The sequence below is a fragment of the Rutilus rutilus genome, assembly GCF_951802725.1.
Source record: "Rutilus rutilus genome assembly, chromosome: 1".
NCBI lineage: Eukaryota > Metazoa > Chordata > Actinopteri > Cypriniformes > Leuciscidae > Rutilus > Rutilus rutilus.
This window is the reverse complement of record NC_140209.1, coordinates 46,955,356-46,970,181: the sequence shown is the minus strand read 5'-3', so window position 1 is coordinate 46,970,181 and position 14,826 is coordinate 46,955,356.

Genomic DNA, 14,826 nt, shown 5'->3' with positions numbered 1-14,826 from the left:
AGTGGATGGTGGTTCTGCCATACCAAAGGAGGGCGCTATGTGAGTGCAGTGTGTTCCAACGGGTCTGATGCGTTGCTCGTCATAACCCAGCAAGACTGATTTATAGAGAAGTCAAGAGCTGATCACACGCATATTGTTGTCCTATGTATTTTCCAACATTCCACAGGAAGGTTAGTCGATTGTTTTATGTCAATCTCAATGGATGTTTAAAGAATACATGTTAGTGCATATTAAGTGTTGCAAATTGATTCGTTTTGATAAAGTTTTACATGGTTAATCACAAAATGAAATCGCGATGTTCACCCGCGATTGGATGATATGTATGCTGCATGACAGTGTTGATTGAAGGTGAACATGTTTAAATGTGTCCTAAATATTAGTTCATAATATGCGTATTTTACTTTAAAAATGCATGTGAGTGGTCTAAAATCGGTAAAACACACAGAAATGTCTTGATTGAATATGTGTTTGATGTTGTTTTGAATTGAGTGAAAGCTCTAAAAGTCAAAACACTGAACAGCGTTTTGAATATGCAAATGAGTAACAGTGATTGACTGATGGACAGATCTTCATGAAAACGCTGTGAAATTGCAAGAAAGAGACTGAAACAGTGAAGTTTTGCATAAAAAAAAGATTTATTGTGACAATGTATTTTCTTGACATTTGTGTTTGTTCTAATGTGAACATTTTGGAAAAATAGATAACCCAGCAAGACCGGAGCTGATCACACGCACTTTGTTGTCCTGTGTTTATTCCACCATTCCACAGTTTGCTGGGAACGCTTAACTGTCAGCTGATGTGGTGATCCTGTACCCGCTACACTTACTTGCGGTCGGTAGAAAATGCATGATTTGATCAAAATGAAGAGGACTTATCCGTCTGACATGGCCGCTCACTCTAACGTTAACCTAGATAAATGTTCACTATTATTAGGCGCTCATCCAAGTGTTTGTGCGAAGTGTGGAGCATGCTTTACTGCATGACATGGAGGCGCTGTTGCGATCACTTGCATTTTCCTATCAACAATGGAAACAACTTAAAGTACTCCATTTCTGGTCATACAGATAAGAATAATACATCATTCGCAGCTACTTTTATTTATGTGAACTCACAATAACAAGAAAATGTTGTGCTTTTGTAAAATAAAGAAAACAAACAGGGCGCGCTTTCATGGTCTCTGTGAACTGGAGCGCGTCTCAAAAATGAACTGAAACACAGTGTATACTTATCTCACTTTACATGAGAAATATATCTTCATAAAGCTTGAAATATCTACTTTTAAACGAACAAATTCAAATCAAAAACAAATACCCTCTGATTATGTAATCCGTATGAAAGGTGCATTTCTCTCTAAAGACGTATCCACTTTACAGCGGAGATGTATATGTTTGCAGCCGACACTGACTCAGAAAACAATTTATTAATAAACAATTAAAATGCCTCCTTGTTATTTTTTCCGACACATTTATTATCATTAGCTGCTGCTCGTCGCGACACGTGACACCACAAGCTATCGAGTCGGCCGACAGCTCCAGATATTTGGCATGCTAGATATTTGTCTGGCGTCGGCGATGTGTCAGCGAGCGTTTTTGATGCGTCGTTAAGTATTTCACACTTAAAGATTGGCGAGCGCGGATCACCCGCAGATTTGCACCCGATTACAGCCCGACCTGTCGGCGAGCAAGTTAACTTGCAAATCGGGCTTAAAATCCTTTAGTGTGAACTAGCCAAGACAGTGGTAGTAAAAGACTGTCTACAGTCAAAAGACTGGCTACTTTTGCGGCAAGATGTATGCGTGCGCTTGAGAGTGGAACAGACTATATTTCTCCATGCACCCAGTATTTAAGCAGAAATTAATATAAACGTGTGATTAGTCGACTAATTGCTTAAAGGGCACCTATTATGCAAAATCCACTTTTACATTGTGTTTGGACATAAATGTGTGTTGGCAGTGTGCGAACACAATCAGCCAACAATAATAAAAATCCACCCTCTTCTTTTATTTTCATCCCCATTAAACCAAAGCAGTCTCATTAGACATGCCGTTTTGATTCTCTGAGCAGTGTGACATCATACTGCTCAGGCCCTGCCCACGGCCACTGACTGACAGGCCTGCATTACCATAGTTTCAGCCCTCAGGGAGTTGTACACTATCCGCCATTTTCTCAGCACTCGAGCAGCTGTAGTGACAATGTCTCTCGTAAGCAATCCCGGTGTCCTGTTGTTGGATGTAAGAGTGAACACAAGAGTCTTCATTTTCTTCCATCATCCAAGCCACGGAGAAGGCAGTGGATTAGTTTTATTTTTGAAGGCACTGCGCCGCAAAATATACCTAAAAATGTCCTAAAAATATTTTTTTACCCACAACAAAGAAGGTGAATTTAACCATCAATAAATGATTGTTGAAGCCACAAACATTTCTGTACTATACAAAATTTTAAAGGGGTGTCCTTTTTTACCTCTTTTATTTCAACATATATACATATCAATATTTTACAACCTACTACAGTGACAACATAAGTTAAACTGTAGATTTAAATTGGGAGAGAGTGTCTGAGCCCTGAACAATATCAGGAAGGTTATTTATAAAGGTAAAAGAATAGCAAAACTCAAAAGCATATAGATGTGAATTTGAGAATCTGTCCAATAAATATTAGTACTTGTATGCTAAAATTTACACTCACAGCTCCAATGTGAAAACCTGTAAAATACAAATCTAAAGTTGAATTTGGAGATTTGCACTGAAACATGCGTCCTCTGGGACGTTCTGAAACGCTAACGCAACTTAACGCATTAGACAGTGATATTAAAATAAATACATGATAACTCCATAAACATCATAGGATGTAGGATCAAAGGATGGATAAGCACACGCGGGCAGCAGGGATTGTCTGTCAGAGAGAGTTAGAGATGAGTAAAACATTATAATGAAAAAGCAGCTGCCTGTTGTGGTTTGGCAACGATGGTTACAAAAGGCTTTTGTAATGTCATAACAAGCTGATCATTGGCTGCTGCTCGTCGCGACACGTGACACCACAAGCTATCGAGTCGGCCGACAGCTCCAGATATTTGGCATGCTAGATATTTGTCTGGCGTCGGCGATGTGTCAGCGAGCGTTTTTGATGCGTCGTTAAGTATTTCACACTTAAAGATTGGCGAGCGCGGATCACCCGCAGATTTGCACCCGATTACAGCCCGACCTGTCGGCGAGCAAGTTAACTTGCAAATCGGGCTTAAAATCCTTTAGTGTGAACTAGCCAAGACAGTGGTAGTAAAAGACCAAACTCAGTAAACACCATTCTATGGACAGAAAAGCAGATGAGCCCAGAATGACGAAAGAAAGCAAATTTGTGTTCAGTGTGTCACTTAATTAAGGTTGCGAGAGATACCTTTTTGGAATAGTTCTCCCTGTTTATGACAATCTGTGAGTACAAATTTAGTTTTTGCAAATCACCAAAACTGCTTCCCTTGTTTTAGTAATAATGTATAACAAATTTGTATAATAATAATAATGTATAACAAATTAAGCCTTAAGTGTTTAGTTGGTTTTGTATGGGAGGAAAACACTAAATGTATAATTAAACGCGTTTCGTTCATATTCTGTGCTCATTTTCTTTTCTGTATGCTTTATTAGTATGGTGTTTTAATGGATCTTTTAATACTATTGTCTTAATGCATTAAGCCATGTTAAGCGTTTGTTTTCTTTGGGAGGAAAACGCTTAACATGTAATTAAACGCATTGCGTTCATATTCTGGGCTCATCTTCTTTTCTGTACATTGTAGGCTTTATTAGTATGGTGTTTGCGGAGTTTAATATCACTATCTAATACATTTAGCCACATTACAGTTTCAGAACGTCCCAGAGGGTTTCGTGACATCATCGCGTACAAAAGTCCCATTTCATTGGCTAGGCGCCAACCGATAAAATGACTCCTTTGCGCCCTCCCCCTGCCTCTACCTTTCCCTCTTGCCGCCACTGAGTTTGCAAGTAGTTTTGCATCTAATATATGGCGAAAACAGTTGCTAAAGTCAAAGTGCAAAATTTTAAATTGCAGTGACAGATTTGAGAAGTTGTACTGCAAAAGTGAAAGAAAGAATAAGTGCAACTATGTACTACAAGTTTGTGTCTGTCATTGTATTTCTGTGAATTATATTTTACACATTTGTGACTACTTGTCTGCAGCTTCAGACTAATTCAGAATACAGGTTTCTGACTATTGTCTGCGAGTGCAAATCTCAACATTCAACTTCAGATTTGTATTTTACAGGTTTTCACATTGGAGCTGAGTGTAAATTTTAGCGTACAAGTATGAGTATTTTTTGTACAAGTTCTCCATTCACATCCACATGCTCTTGAGTTTTGCTACTCTTTTACCTTCATAGTTATTGCAGAGTTTAGGGGTATAATGCGAGAAATCTCCTTTAGTGGACTTTGATACAGTATGCTGGGCACTACTCACTGATCTATATAAATGACTGGATTGCTCATGACGTCATATAAAGTGAAGCTACCGTGCCGCCATATTGGTATTCCCTCACATTCTAGAAAATCATCTGATTTTAATGAGAAAACATACATTCTTACAATGCAAACATCCTAAACATTTCTGATTATTATCAATGTTGAAAACATTTGTGCTGAATAATATTGTGTAAACCATTGTAACAGTTTAAACCTGTTTTTTTGTCCAGGATTCATTGTTAAATAGACCCCAAACATATAAACGGTAGTTTACACTACTGTTCAAAAGTTTGGGGTCAATAAAAAAAAAAAAAAAATCATATTTTTATTCAGCAAGGATGCATTAATGAACCGTTATATTTTTATTACCTTAGAATGAACCATTTCTATCTACATTCACCGCGGGTCCCCTTACACTGAAATGAAACGCATTCCGTCTTCGTGCAAAGCTAGCTAGCTAAAGTCAGCGAATAAAACACAGACACAATGATGAACAAGTAACAATAATATTCGCAATAACATTGTTTTACTGAATAATTAAGTAAACATAATTTATTAATTTATCTTTGTAAAGAAACCTCATTGCTTAACTGGCTACTCTCTGCTGTCTCAGACGACGACATCTTTTCCTGTCGGCCACCGTAACTTCTGTTGGTTGCAATTCGCAACCTCACCACTAGATGCAGCTAAAATAAATACACAGTGCACCATGACTCATTTGTGTTTAGTTGTAGTATATGAATCTGCAGTAGGATTTTCCCTTTTTTATTTTTTATTAAATGATTTTCATATGTTTAGTGTTTTGTTTGAATGAGTCTTTGCATGGCAGGTTCAGGGTGGAGTCTGTGATGAGATGTTTTGCTGTGAATCGTTGGAGGGTGTAAGATTGAAACATGGCACACATCCTGTCTCAGGAAGTTGTTGTGGGCAATGGTAAGAAATGAATAGCCTATACAATTTGCTAAAAGATAGATCAAAGTGATACATTTTTTCTTTATCTGTTGTTTCCAATCTGTTTTACTCAAATGAGTGAACCCCTTGCAAAGTTATATGTTTTAGGCATGGTTTTATATCAGTTGCATGAGGATGTGGATGAGGGATATAGATTTTTACATTTAAGGCCCTGTCCCAAATGGAACCCTAAGCCATTTTGTGATGTAATGCTGCTTTGACTGGCAGGTATAAGTCTGTAGCGAAGTTCGCAGGCTCGGCAAAAGTCTACATCGAGGGCATATCTGCTGCGATGAGGAGGGTGCTGGTAAGTACCCTTCCGAAACCTAAAATGACAAATGGGCTACCCTACGGTCTTGAGGACTTTAAAACTGACAGTCGCGATAAAATAGAAGCGACATTTCTTTTGTATTGTTACGTACATCCATGTGTAATAGATTATCAAAAACGTTTTTTATTTTTATTATTTTTATAGAATTTGATTGGATTTTGTGATGTAGAGGAACGTGGCAGATGAACATGAGCTTGCAGCCTGTTGTTTTCACCGGAAGATCCGGTTATGGCATTTTGATTAAACATTACAAGATCAAAACTTTAAAAGAAAATTGAAACATATGCACAGATTAATGGTTCACAATAAGATCCATAACATGCATTTAAAAAGATAGGGTGAATTTTCATTTAACTTCTTGTCCTCACTTGCTGTGTGATTACAAATAGCCTCATGTCACTATTAAAACCTAGCTTAAGATATATTTAGTGTTAAAGGATGTTTTACAATTACTGTTATTACTAATTACTGTTAATACTAATTACTGTTACTTTTATCACACACCATCTCTACAAATATACAGCTTGGGTTTTTATGATTGAAACCTTGGTCTGCTTTATACAAAGATGTGTGAAATCAAATTTAAAAGGGTTAGACTAAACATTTTCTGAGTAAATGTAAAAACATTGTTGTGTTAGAATTATCCCTGCTCTCCCCTAATGAGTTTTGACAGATCTCCAGACATGTTCTTTCTCTCTTTCTCTTTCTCTCTCTTAGAGCAAAATCCCTTCAGAGCATACTGTGCCCTGCTGGAGGCAAATCTGTATTAAGAGACGTTTTCTCTCATCCTTCCCAATCAAAATGGGTGGAGTTCTGTCTGTCTGTCATAAACTTCCTGGTTTTCTCTTGCTAGTCTCCCTTCATCAATCCCTCTCCAGTATTCTCACACCAAGACACACACACCATTCAATAAATCACTGCATTTCTAAGAGAACTCCTAATGAATTGGTGCACTGCATGATGGTGGGAGTGGAGTGTCATCTGCAAGGATGTTTTGGGGTCACGGCAAGGCTGCTGTCCTCATTCAGCACTAGAGAAAGAAAAAAGTGGATGAAACCAAAGTATTTTTCAGCCTTATTAGAACAGAAGGGCTTCATTGTGAAAGGAAACATGACGTCAAACCCTGGCCAGAAAATAGTTTCTCAGAAGAAATGTATTCCAGACAGAGTTTTGATGGCATCAACTGATTGTGCTGAGGGAATTATGGACATTTGTTCTTGAGGCAATTCCTCCTCCATCACCCTAATGTCTTAGTCTGACAATTAATAATAACAATACACTAGTCTTGCATCATCTTCCAAATCACAAGAACATCAGATCTCCTGAATGCCGAAAGCCTTTGTTTTACGTTCCTCAACTCTAATAGTTGACGACTTTGCCACATTCTTCATAAATAAAACAACAACCATCAGTGCCCAGTTCTCCACACCACAAACACATCTTAACAGCAAACATACACACTCTCCCCTCCTTCTCTCTGCTCTCAGAGGCAGAAGTCTCCAAACTCATCCTTTCCAATCACCCTACTACCTGTCCACTTGATCCTATCTCATTCAAGCCATTTCTTCTTCAGTTGTACCCGCACTCACTCATATCTTCAACACCTCTCTTCATACTGGTACTTTTACTGTACTTTTACATACTGGTGTCTGATGCTTTTGACACGGTTAACCCATAGCTGTCAACCCTCCCGTTTTTTCCGGGTTTCTCACGTATTTTAACTCTTTTCCCGCTGTCTTCCCGTTTTAGTATTTTCCCGTAAAATATCCCGTATTTTTAAAAGTCTTAAAAACGGCCAGATTTTCATCCTAGGTCTTAAATTTCATTTAGTCAGGTGACAGATCTAAAAAAGTGTTTACCCTCGTTCATTTCCAGAAACGCTGGCCGCAGAAAGTTGTTACAAAGTAGCAAAAAGTATGGAGTTGTAGCCTACAAAGCGGAGCGCTAGATCAGGGGTCTCCAACTCGTCGCTCGCGTGCTACCAGTCGCTCGTGGCTTGATATGAGCTAGCTCGCCAGAGGCCGTTCACATATCGCGTCTTTTGCGCGCTCAAGTTTGTTCTAATGTAGGCGCGCGGCAAGCACGCTCATAATTGAAGCGACGCGCAAATTTTTTTACCAGACGCAACAAGATGAAAAAAATCTACACTTTTCAGAATGCCGCAAACGCACCGCAGGTCATGTGACAGGAACCAACCAATCACCCCTTTCCATAACAACATTGAAAGCACAGTCAACATGAAGGATGGGGGTGCACCCAAACACTACTAATAAATATAAGCTATAATGTGTAAATGTCAGTAATTTATCTTTTTTGACTTTTTATAAAAAAATATTTAAAGGCTGAAATATGAGGTTTATCTTTGAATAAAACCTTTTTTGTCAAAACTTTATTTGAATTTGTACATGTTAGTAGATAACATGTTGCAAGACACTCTTCTAAAATCTGGCCATCATTTTTAATGGTATTTTAATGTTTACGTAAACAAAAAGTGCATATTGATGCTAATCAATTTGTTTTTTGCTGTTTTTCGACATAAAACTTGTTGAATTGACTTCATTCTGTAGTATTAGTACTTTTTGAACAGGATTCTGTGATAACCGTGATCATTTTGGTCATTTTAATCATCTTATCATTTCCTCTAGTTATGATCAACTAAAACAACAATCAACAATAACTGTGTTTTTACAGTATAATATGCAAAAGTACAATTTTCTATTAAAAAAATATCTACCTCTCCCTCTGTCTCACACACACACATCAGATAATCCTAGATAGATAGAAAGATAGATACATAATGATCCCGAGGTAGCTATCTATCTAACTTGGATAATGCGTCGTCACGTGTAGGGTCTTAAATTTGAATCTTTATGGTCTTAAAATGTCTTAAAAAGGTCTTAAATTTGACTTACTGAAACCTGCAGAAACCCTGAATGTTTACTTTGTTAATAAATAAAGCTCTTTAAACATATCCATTGGTCTGTAATATATATTGTGTAGTTATAAACTCTTTAGACTGTTAATGATTAGTGCTTTTTAAAAAAAGTTTTTGGGTAAGAATCGTGTAAAAAAAAAATCCCTTATTTTGGGGATGGATTCCGGGAAATCTCCCTTATTTTCAATGTTCAATGTTGACAGCTATGGGTTAACCACCAGTTCCTCCTGTCAATCCTCATGACAATGGGCATCTCAGCAATCGCACTCCAGAGGTTCAAGTCTTACCTCTCAGGTCTAAGTCGCAACATCTAGCAGGGCCCAGTACTTGGACCAATTCTTTTCTCCATCTACATGTCATCATTAGGATCTGTCATACAGAAACATGGTCTTTCCCATCACTGTTATACTGATATAGATCCAAGATGGCGGCGCGAGTACATCGCGAGGCTCGCGGTCTCTCCAGATTCTGTAATTTAGCAGTATTTTTCTTGCTCATTTCGGGTCTGTTCGTCCAGAACAGTTGTGCCTTAACATCGTACACCCAAGGTGAGCTTTTGGATATTGGTTTGCGAATTTCCGACAGTTTTATGGACAACCTTCGACTCCTTCCTGAGATCGCCAGATCACCCGAGGCTATGCACTCTGCCCGGCCGGGCGGAAGTGCTCGCAGGCGCCGGCGAGATCGTAAACAAAGGCGGGGGAAGCGCGGAGGACTAAGAGCTAAGCTAAAGCTAACACCACACCGGCTCTCTTTACCCAGCATTTTCCTTGCCAATGTACGGTCGCTGTTGAACAAAATGGAGGAGATTCGACTCAACATCACATACAGCAAGAGACTTTTGAACTGTAATGTTCTAATTTTCACGGAAACATGGTTAAACAGCGGAATACCGGACAACGCTATTGAGCTAGCGGGACGCCATACATTCCGGGCGGATAGAACATTACATGGCTCCGGTAAGACCAGAGGTGGTGGATTGTGCATTTACATTAACAAAGCTTGGTGCACAAACTCTGCTATTGTTGGGAGACATTGTTCAGCTAACCTTGAGTTTCTCATGGTTAAATGTAGACCGTTTTATCTACCGCGGGAGTTCACTTCCACTATTATAACTGCAGCCTATATTCCCCCGGATGCTGATGCCAAGTTTGCTATGAAAGAACTTCACGCAGCCATCAGTAAACAACAGACCGTTCACCCGGAAGCTGCGTTTATTGTTGCGGGTGATTTTAATCATTCAAACTTAAAGTCAGTGCTACCGAAATTTCACCAGCATGTTTCCTGTCACACCAGAGGAAACAAAACCTTAGACCATGTTTACACAAACATGGCTGAAGCTTACGTCGCGACACCCCTCCCCCACTTGGGACAGTCAGATCACCTTTCTTTGTTCCTCACCCCCAAATATGCACCTCTGATCAATCGTGTGAAGCCATCAGTGAAGACCATCAAGGTGTGGCCTGCGGGGGCAGATTTCTCACTCCAGGAAAGGTTTCTACACACAGACTGGAGTATGTTTGCTTCTCAAGCCACCAGTGGCTCTCACACGGACATTGACTGCTACACCTCCTCTGTACTGGATTATATTAATACCACCATTGACAGTGTTACAACCCAGAAGCAGATCACCACATACCCAAATCAGAAGCCATGGATGAACAGGGAAGTGCGACTCCTATTGAAGACACGCAATACTGCCTTCAGATCAGGAGATGCACAAGCCTATAGCACATCCAGAGCAAATCTGAAAAGGGGCATCAAAGAGGCCAAGCACTGCTACAAGCTTAAGATAGAGGGACACTTTTCCAACGCTGACCCTCGGCGCATGTGGCAGGGCATTCAGGCCATCAGTGACTACAAACCCTCTCACTCCACCCCCGCAGCCACTGATGTCAACTTCCTGAACGAGCTAAATGACTTTTATGCTCGCTTTGAAAGAGACAACAGAGAAACTGCCACCAAGCTCAAATCCTCAGCTGATCACCCACCGATCACACTCTCCTCCACAGATGTCTGCAATGCACTGAGCAGGATCAGCGCGCACAAGGCTGCTGGACCAGACAACATCCCTGGACGCGTACTCAGGGCATGTGCGGAGCAGCTCGCTGGGGTTTTTACAGACATTTTCAACCTGTCTCTTGCCCAAGCAACTGTACCAACATGCTTTAAATGCACTTCCATTGTGCCAGTGCCAAAACACTCCAGCCCGAAGTGCCTTAATGACTACCGCCCTGTAGCACTCACACCCATCGTAATGAAGTGCTTTGAGCGGCTGGTCCTGGCACACCTAAAAGACTCTCTACCATCCACATTGGACTCACACCAGTTTGCCTACCGTAGCAATAGGAGCACAGAGGATGCAGTCTCCATGGCACTGCACTCTGTGCTCACACATCTGGACAATAAGAACACTTATGCACGCATGCTGTTTGTTGACTTCAGCTCAGCATTCAACACTGTCATCCCAACTAAGTTAATAGCCAAACTTGGAGACCTGGGCTTCAACACCTCCATGTGCAACTGGATTTTGGACTTCTTGACCAACAGACCCCAGAATGTTCGATCAGGCTCCAACTGCTCCACATCCATCACACTCAACACTGGTGTACCACAGGGCTGTGTGCTAAGCCCGTTCCTCTACTCCCTCTTCACCTCCGACTGCAAGCCTGTGTACGGATCTAATTCCATCGTCAAGTTTGCGGACGACACTACGGTGATTGGTCTCATCAGCAACAACGATGAGACTGCCTATAGGGAGGAGATCAAGCACCTGGCCACATGGTGCACCGAAAATAACCAGCTCCTCAACACCACCAAAACGAAGGAGCTCATCGTGGACTTCAGGAAAGTGTCAAGAGGCACACACGACACCATCCACATCAATGGAATGGCTGTTGAGCGTGTCTCCAGTTTCAAGTTCCTGGGGACCCACATCTCGGCGGACATGACCTGGACAACCAACACCTCCAGCCTGGTCAAGAAGGCTCACCAGCGCCTCTTCTTCCTGAGGACACTGAGGAAGAATCAGCTTTCCTCCACTATCCTGGTGAACTTCTATCGCTGTGCAATAGAAAGCATCCTGACCAACTGTGCTACAGTGTGGTATGGGAGCTGTTCTGTTGCAGAGCGCAAGGCACTGCAGCGGGTGGTGAAAACCGCCCAGCGCATCACTGGGACTCCACTACCTGCCATCGAGCACATCCAGAGGAAACGCTGTCTGCATCGAGCTCGCAGCATCCTTAAGGACTCCTCTCACCCAGCCCACAGACTGTTTTCTCTCCTGCCTTCCGGCAGGCGTTTCAGGTGCCTCCGGACCAGGACCAGCAGACTAAAGAACAGTTTTTTCCCCAGAGCTGTCTCTTTATTAAACTCTAACCCTCATTGATCCCACTCCCCTTATATACTGATTGACTCTCCTCTCCCTCCTCACACCTGCCTCCATTTTGTTATTTGCAATACTATAATGTTCATTTGCACTGCTGACTGTTATTACAGTAACAACTGTTTACATATGCATCTTGCACTACTACCTTGACTGGAATATGCTCATTTGCACTGCCGACTGTTTATTTACAGTACCGACTGTTATATATACATTGCAATATCGTACCTTAACTGTAATATGCAATTACTTTCCACTGCACTCACTCGGATAGCTTCTGTCCAAACTTTATTTGCACTACTTTAAATCCATTGTTATACTGCTCATTAGCCTAACTTATACATATATCTATTTGTAAAATTCTGTTTATAGTAATATCCATCTGTATATTATGCTCACATTCTGTTTATAGTAACAGCCATCTGTATATATATTCATAGTACATATCTATCTGTAAAATTATGTTTATAGTAACAGCCATCTGTATATTATATTCAGTACATATCTATCTGTAAACATTCTGTTTATAGTAATAGCCATCTGTATATTATTATATTCAGTACATATCTAGCTGTAAATTCTGTTCACAGTAATAGTTATCTGTATATTATATTCATAGGACAATCTATCTGTAAATTTTTGTTTATAATAGTATTCAACTCTATATTTATTCAGTACATATCCATGTTCTGCACTTATGGAACCACTGTATATCCTGCACTTGCTGCTATTGCACTTCTGGTTAGACCTAAACTGCATTTCGTTGCCTTGTACCTGTACTTGTGTAATGACAATAAAGTTGAATCTAATCTAATCTAATCTAATATCACACAACTTTCAGCTTTCCTCCCAGCATGTACTGTCAAACCTCTGCAACTGATTCAAATGCAGCAGCAAGAGTGGTCTTAAATGAGTCGAAGAGAGCACACGTCACACCTCTATTCATCAATTTACACTGGTAGCCAATAGCCGCTTGCATCAAATTCAAGGCATTGAGGTTTGCCTACAAAACGACCACTGGCTCTGCATACCCATACCTAAATTCACTACTTCACTTATGCGTTCTGCAAGTGAATAGGGGCTTTCATACCAGAGGAACCTTTTCATAGTTCCTAGAACTAATGGTGGAAGTACCTGCTTTTTGGTGTGTTCGCACCGCAGGAACTGGGAAAGATTTTAGTTCTCGGAACCATAGACAGTATATAAACTGGACACAGCGACCCCATTGGATTCAACGGAGACAAGTGAAGGCAAATAGAAGCTCGTACTTCCTGATGGTCGAGCGTACTGCGCAGACTCAAACTGAGCTTGACGACGTAGATGTGACGTGAGCAAACCGTCTGTCTTCTAGTGGCTGTGTCAAGCGAAATCTGAATCATTCCCTTCCGAAACTCGCAGAGACGGAGAGTGTGAGTAGGAGCTGTCCATGAGCTAGCAGCAGGAGAAACTTTTGCTAAGTATTCTGAATAATTACTTTGTCATTTTGCCTCCACATCCCCCCGATTGCCCGCGAGCTTCTCCTCCTGTCCATACGGTAATTCTCTACTGTGCGACAGAGAGTCGCGTGGGTATGACGCAATCGTTAGCCTACTTTTACAAAAACTGCTTCTACGGGGCCATAACGTAACATACAAGGTAATGGAGCCTTTTATACATTTTCGTGTTTCTTTAGAAATAAATAATGGACAAATGGAGTCTTCAAACGCTTCAGACGTGAAGAAATTCGCTGTCAAAGTGACGTCAAAATGAATGGGAGTCAATGGGATGCTAACAGCAGGTGATGGTCCGCTAGCCAATGGCGGCGCCCGGGGGTACCTTCAAACTAATATGGAACGCTTACCCACTGCTCGGAACGCCCTTTGGGGGAACTAAATTAGCTCCTCCTTCAGAGTAGGGTTTGAGGGGACCAAGTGAATCATGATTATGTATTTCTACATCAACCACACAGCAAACACTAATACTGTCAAGTTTTCCAGATTTTGTGTTTCAGCTCTGGCCAAACTTGAAATGGCATTCAAAATTTGAAGGACGCAAGAGGAGAACTCATTGAGCTTTACTGTTTTTATTTACTTCTGTTTGCAGAGGTATTGGCAGAAGTAATAGTAGAAGCAGCAGTACAGTAGTTGTTGTAGGTTGATAACCTTTAAAAGGTAGATTGAAACAAAACAAAATATGCATTAATATAAATAAAGGTATTATTTATACTCACATTTAACATCTCATTCACCATCACCATATGAACTACAATCAACTAAATTAAATACCTTGACAATAATGTATAAATGTTAACAAACTTTAAGAACACCTTTTAAAAATCTAATAATTGTTCAACACAAATCATACATACTTAGCATCAATCAGTACTGTAGCAAATTCCATAAAATAAGCTGAAACACAATACTGACATTTTACAACTTCAAAGTTGTTATTTTACATCAACATAATTGAAATTAGTTAATGTTCATACCAGTTGCATCTTCAAGCTTGAATTTTAGCTGAATGTGTGAAAGTCCTTGTTTGTTAATGAAGAGACCTTCTCCAAACTTTTCCACCAGCATGTGCTCTCAGAGGTGCACCACTATTTTGTCCCCCCCTGGAAACGGTTCAGAATCAGGTTCCAGCTCACCCACCACACTGCACTGCCCTCTTCAGGAATTTTCTTAACATGGAGGAACTTGAAGTGAATACTTCTTTCTTGACGAAACAAATACTTTTTCACATATTGTCTACATTCTTTGTATCACATTTATATCTAATAACAT